General features: G+C 33.3%; 1 non-coding gene across 1 annotated transcript; it reads right to left on the bottom strand.

Moving 5' to 3' along the window:
* Positions 1–4,378: 4,378 nt before the first annotated feature.
* On the bottom strand, positions 4,379–4,485 carry LOC139869888 (small nucleolar RNA R71). Its single transcript, XR_011766467.1, has one exon. It is a non-coding gene; the product is annotated as a small nucleolar RNA R71 (small nucleolar RNA).
* Between the last annotated feature and the right edge of the window lie 1,811 nt (positions 4,486–6,296).

Genomic DNA, 6,296 nt, shown 5'->3' with positions numbered 1-6,296 from the left:
CCGCCCTTTTTCAACTTCTCTTGAGGCCTCTTTCGTGTTTTTACTCCCCAATAAATACCTCATAATCACCTATTTCAGGTTTTACTTCATCTGTGCTCTCTAATCCTGCTCAAATCTTCTCAGCTTATTACTTCGACCTCGCCTTTTTAGCTTTTTCAGGTTAGCGCGCGTTTAGTCTCTTTTCTTACGATCTTTTAAATTACTTGTTAATAGATGGCATCTTCTTCGTCTACTTTTGAGCCTCCAAACTGTGAGGTTATTAGGTCTGTTATGACAAAGCGCAAAATCGCGCTGTTGGTGGATTGGTACCCACCTTTGGCCGATATGAATCCTACAGCGCCTCTGCCTGACCAGCGCGCAAATGATGTTATTAACGGTAAGGTCACCGTTTATCGACAAGTCATGGAAGAAGGGAATGTGCGCTATCCTCCCACTTCTTTCTTCATGGAGGTCCTTAGCCATTTCAATATCGGTATTGGCCAACTGCACCCTTATAGCGTGTGTCGCGTTACCCTCTTTGAGATGATTTGCCGCCACTATCAATTTCCTCCATCGCTGGATTTGTTTAAGAACGTATTTTCGTACCGTAAAAACCAATAAAGTTGGTACTCTTTTAACGACAGGATTAATTTTGTGAAGCGCCTGAAAGCCGGGGTGCGCAAGAAGTGGAAGAACTCGTTCTTCTTTATCGATGATTCTTTTATCCCTCTCGCGTATAGAAATATTTGCTGATAATGCTAAAAACGAACATATATTTCATAGCATTATCCCTCAAGAAAGACAAGCTTTTAGTTGCAATTGTTCTATTTACAAGTAATATTTATTTAAATAATAAAAGGTGAAGATAAAAGACAGATTCGACGATTTGAAGACGCAAACGACCAAAAAGCTAAAAAGTACAAAGTACAAAAAAAGTGGTTCAAATTATTGGTGAGAAACGTCTCAAAATTTCAAGTGTACAAGACGCAAAATGCAAAGTACAAGATGTTAAATAGTACACAAGGACGTTCGAAAATCCGGAACCGGGACCTAAGTCAACTTTCAACGCGCGACGCAACGGGCTGAAAATTACAAGTCAACTATGCACATAAATATAATATAATATATAAATAATTCTTAAAATTATATATATATATTATATTTATATTTTAAAAATCGTCGGCAAAGCTAGGATCCAAAGTGTGAGCTGGAATCCATAGCTCCGCACTCGCGGAGTGCACAGTATCCAGATGGGGCCTATAAAAGGCAACGCATTTTGCTGAATTCAAAACATCTTTTTCTTCTTCATTCACTCGTATAATATATATATATATATATATATATATATATATATATATATATATATATATATATATATATTATAATTTTAATTTTAATTTTAAATTCTAATAATAAGGGTATGTTAGCGAATGTTGTAAGGGTGTAAGTCGAAATTCTGTCCGTGTAACGCTACGCTATTTTTAATCATTGTAAGTTATGTTCAACCGTTTTAAATTAATGTCTTGTAGCTAAGTTATTATTATGCTTATTTAAGCCGAAGTAATTGTGATGTTGTGCTAAAATATTAAGACTGGGTAATTGGGCTTTGTACCATAATTGGGGTTTGGACAAAAGAACAACACTTGTGAAAATTAGACTATGGGCTATTAATGGGCTTTATATTTGTTTAATTAAATGATAGTTTGTTAATTTAATATAAAGATTTACAATTGGACGTACCTATAAATAACCATATACACTCGATCGGACACGATGGGCGGGATATTTATAAGTACTAATAATCGTTCATTTAACCGGACACGGGAATGAATTAATAGTTAATGGACTTATTAAAACAGGGGTGAATTATATACAAGGACACTTGGTGTAATTATAGTTTAAGTCCCCAATTAGTTGGAATATTTGACTTCGGATATAAGGATAATTTGACGAGGATACTCGCACTTTATATTTATGACTGATGGACTATTATGGATAAAAACCAGACGGACATATTGAATAATCCAGGACAAGGTAAAATTAACCCATGGTAATAAACTAAAATCAACACGTCAAACATCATGATTACGGAAGTTTAAAAAAGCATAATTTATTTATTTCATATTTAATTGCACTTTTAATTATCGCACTTTTATTTATTGTCATTTTATTTAATTGCACTTTTAATTATCGTACTCTTTAATTATCGTAATTTTATTTTATCGCACTTTTATTTATCGCAATTTCATTATCGTTATTTAATTTACGCTTTAATTTAAGTTATATTTATTTTTAATATTTTACATTAGGTTTTAACTGCGACTAAAGTTTTAAAATCGACAAACAGGTCATTAAACGGTAAAACCCCCTTTTATAATAATAATTGTAATATATATATTTATTTACAAATATAGTTTTAAAAATATAGCGTTAAACTTGGCGAGTTCCCTGTGGACGAACTGGACTTACTAAAAACTACACTACTGTACGATTAGGTACACTGCCTATAAGTGTTGTAGCAAGGTTTAGGTATATCCACTCTATAAATAAATAAATAACTTGTGTAAAATTGTATCGTATTTAATAGTATTTTGTTGTAAAAATATAACTATTTCGTATACACCTCTACGCACATCAAGTATTTTTGGAGCCACTGCCGGGGAAACTAAAACGCCGAAAGCGCAACGCTATAAAAAAATATATATATATATATAGAAACTGAGCCTGAAAAATTCGACCTGCATCTGTGGTATCCGCACTCGCGGTACTTTTTTCCAGTTGGCATCCGCACTCGCGGAGGTATCTGACAGGTCACACATTGTAGCATTAATTACGAAATTAGGGTTATTTAATTAATTATTATTATTAATTAGGGTTTAATTAAAATATTAATTAGTTTTAGTTAATTAAATTTGTATTTTTAGGTTTTAATTAGTTTTATTACTTATAAAATTAATACTTTTATAAAATATTAATTTAAAAATAATATTTTTATAAAAATTGTATTTTTACAACTTTAAGTTTTATTTTTAAAATTTCGTACCTTTTTAATCGTTTATTCGTAATATTTATATTTTTCGCTCGTAAATAGTTTTAAGTCATAGTTTTTGCCATAGTTTTTTTTTTATTTCTAGATTTTTAGGCTTTGCCGTAAAATCCCTTAAGTGCTTTTTCTTTAGACTAAGATTTAAGTGCTTTAGAATTTTGCGACGCCATTTTAAAATTTTAGTACCTTTTTAAGTTATTGCCATTTGGGATATAGTATTTCTTTTAAACTTTAATATCTTTAGACGCAACTTTTAATTTTTAGTTTTTAGACTTTTAAGTTTCGACGCGCTACGTTCTTTTTATTATTTTTCGACTATTTATTTTTCGACGTTTTTCGACGCGCTCTTTTTCTTTCTTATTTCTCGATGCTCTAGTTTTTAGGACATAGAATTTTCTATTTCTTCTCTAAAATTTCTTTAAATTTCAACGAAAAATTATTTTAAGTGGTTAAATTGATAGACATCCAAAATTTTCTGCTTCGTAGTAATAGTTGGATTTGTTAGTGGCTGAGTTGTGAGCTTCCGATTTAAAGGGTTCTGGCTCCCTGCTACATCTTTTGGCTATTCGAAACGTGGGCAAAAGCAGAAAATCTATTAATTTGATAACTTATATAATTTTTATCTTTTATAACTAATAGGATATTTAGTGAATGCACTGAGCAAAACGTTCACCACCTTTTATACGTTCACCACCTGTAACTCGATCAAGACATCTAGCAAATATTGTCGCCGTTGATTTTTCTTTAGAATCGTCATCCAGTCAACCAAGTACTCCAATTCAAATTTTCGATAATCCATTTTTTGAACCCGACCTCACAATTGAGAATCCGGAGGATATTCAAGGACAATTCAGAGATCCTGAACCACTAATCTTTCCTCCAGAACCACCAATCATTCAAACAGAGATTGTCGAGGAACAACCCATTAAATCAGAATCCTATAGTGATTCAGATTCAACAAATTCAATCATGGAAAATCTGGAACCTCTAAGTATGGAAGACCGAATGCGAGCTAAACGCACTGGCCAAGGTCATGCAATTACTCAACCCGACATTAATGCGCCAGATTATGAAATCAAAGGACAAATTCTACACATGGTAACTAATCAATGCCAATTTAGTGGTGCACCGAAGGAAGATCCAAACGAACATCTTCGTACTTTTAATAGGATCTGTACTTTATTTAAAATAAGAGAAGCGGAGGATGAACAGATATATCTCATGTTATTTCCCTGGACTTTAAAGGGAGAAGCCAAAGATTGGTTAGAATCGTTACCTGAAGGGGCGATTGATACATGGGACGTTTTAGTTGAAAAATTTCTTAAACAATTCTTTTCGGCATCTAAAGCCGTGAGACTTCAAGGAGAAATTGTTACGTTCACACAAAAGCCAAATGAAACTCTATATGAAGCGTGGACAAGATTTGAAAAGTTATTAAGAGGATGTCCGCAACATGGTTTAGACACTTGTCAAATAGTACAAATATTCTACCAAGGATGCGACATCACTACAAGAAAAGACATCGATATAGCAGCTGGTGGTTCCATTATGAAGAAAACCGCAACTGACGCTTACAAAATTATTGATAACACTGCTTCTCACTCACATGAGTGGCACCAAGAAAAAGATATCATTAGATCATCTAAAGTAGCTAGAGCCAATTCTAGCCATGACTTTGATTCCATTTCTGCAAAGATAGATGCTGTCGAGAGACGAATGGAAAAGATGACTAAAGATATCCACTCAATACGAATTAGTTGTGAGCTGTGTGGAGGACCACATTTAACAAAAGATTGTCTCAGTATTGAACAAACAATGGAACAAAGAGAGAATGTTTCATACATAAACCAAAGGCCTGGAAATAATTATCAGAATAATTATCAACCGCCAAGACCAATCTACAATCAAAATCAGAATTATAACCGAAATATTCCATACAACAACCAACAAGGTCCTAGCAATCAACAAGTATCCAATAATACTTACAATCAGCAAAGACCTATTTTTCAAAACAAACCACCACAAACGGATGATAAAAAGCCAAATTTAGAAGACATGATGTCGAAGCTAGTTGAATCTCAAACTCAATTTTTCACATCTCAGAAACAAACTAATGAACAAAATGCTCAAGCATTTAGAAATCAACAAGCTTCTATTCAAAATTTGGAACAAGAAGTAAGTAACCTAGCAAGGTTAATAGGTGAAAGAAAATCGGGAAGTCTACCTAGTGATACAAATGCTAACCCCCGGAATGAAACAACAAAAGCCATTACCACAAGAAGTGGTATTACACTTAAACCACCTGAAATACCTGTAATCTCTGATGACTCTATTCCTACTCCACAAGAACCACAATCTGAACAAGATATGGAAACAGAACTAGTAGTTGAAAATGTTAATGAAGATAACACAGTTAAGGCTAAACCTTATGTTAAACCATACCAACCACCACTTCCTTACCCGAGTAAAATGAGAAAAGAGAGACTTGAAGCCGAGCAATCCAAATTCTTGGATATGTTTAAACAGATAAATGTCAATCTTTCTTTCATTGATGTAATTTCAGGAATGCCTAGATATGCTAAATTCTTGAAAGATCTAATCACAAAAAGAAAGAAAATGGAAGAACTCTCAGCTGTTACTATGAATGCTAATTGTTCAGCAGTGCTGTTGAATAAGATACCAGAAAAATTATCTGATCCAGGAAGTTTCACAATTTCATGTTTTCTGGGTAGTCTTAGTTCAATAGAAGCATTGGCAGATTTAGGTGCTAGTATAAATCTAATGCCGTATTCATTATACGCTAAACTAGACCTTGGAGAATTGAAACTAACACGAATAAGCATACAACTAGCTGATCGATCAGTAAAATATCCTAGAGGGATAATGGAAAACATGCTAGTTAAAGTTGGTACTTTAGTATTTCCAGTAGATTTTGTTATTCTGGACATGGAAGAAGATTCTCGAGTTCCTCTCATATTAGGAAGACCATTCTTAAACACGGATAAAGCAATAATAGACGTGTTCGGTAAGAAAATGACCTTAAGTATAGAGGACGAGAGTGTTACCTTTTCAGTTGATAGAGCCATGCAACAACCGCAATCTGCAGATGATACATGTTATTATATTCAAACTATAGATTCACATGCAGAATTGTTAGAAGAATTTCCAGAATTACAAGGAACAGGAGAATGTTCTTTAGGAGAAGGAACTGAACCAATTGATGAAACTGAAATGTTAGCTACACTTATGGCTAATGGATATGAACCAACAA

This window comes from Rutidosis leptorrhynchoides, chromosome 9, assembly GCF_046630445.1.
Source record: "Rutidosis leptorrhynchoides isolate AG116_Rl617_1_P2 chromosome 9, CSIRO_AGI_Rlap_v1, whole genome shotgun sequence".
Taxonomy (NCBI): Eukaryota; Viridiplantae; Streptophyta; class Magnoliopsida; order Asterales; family Asteraceae; genus Rutidosis; species Rutidosis leptorrhynchoides.
Note: the sequence above shows the minus strand (reverse complement) of the source record. Positions and strands in the feature narration are given on the sequence as shown.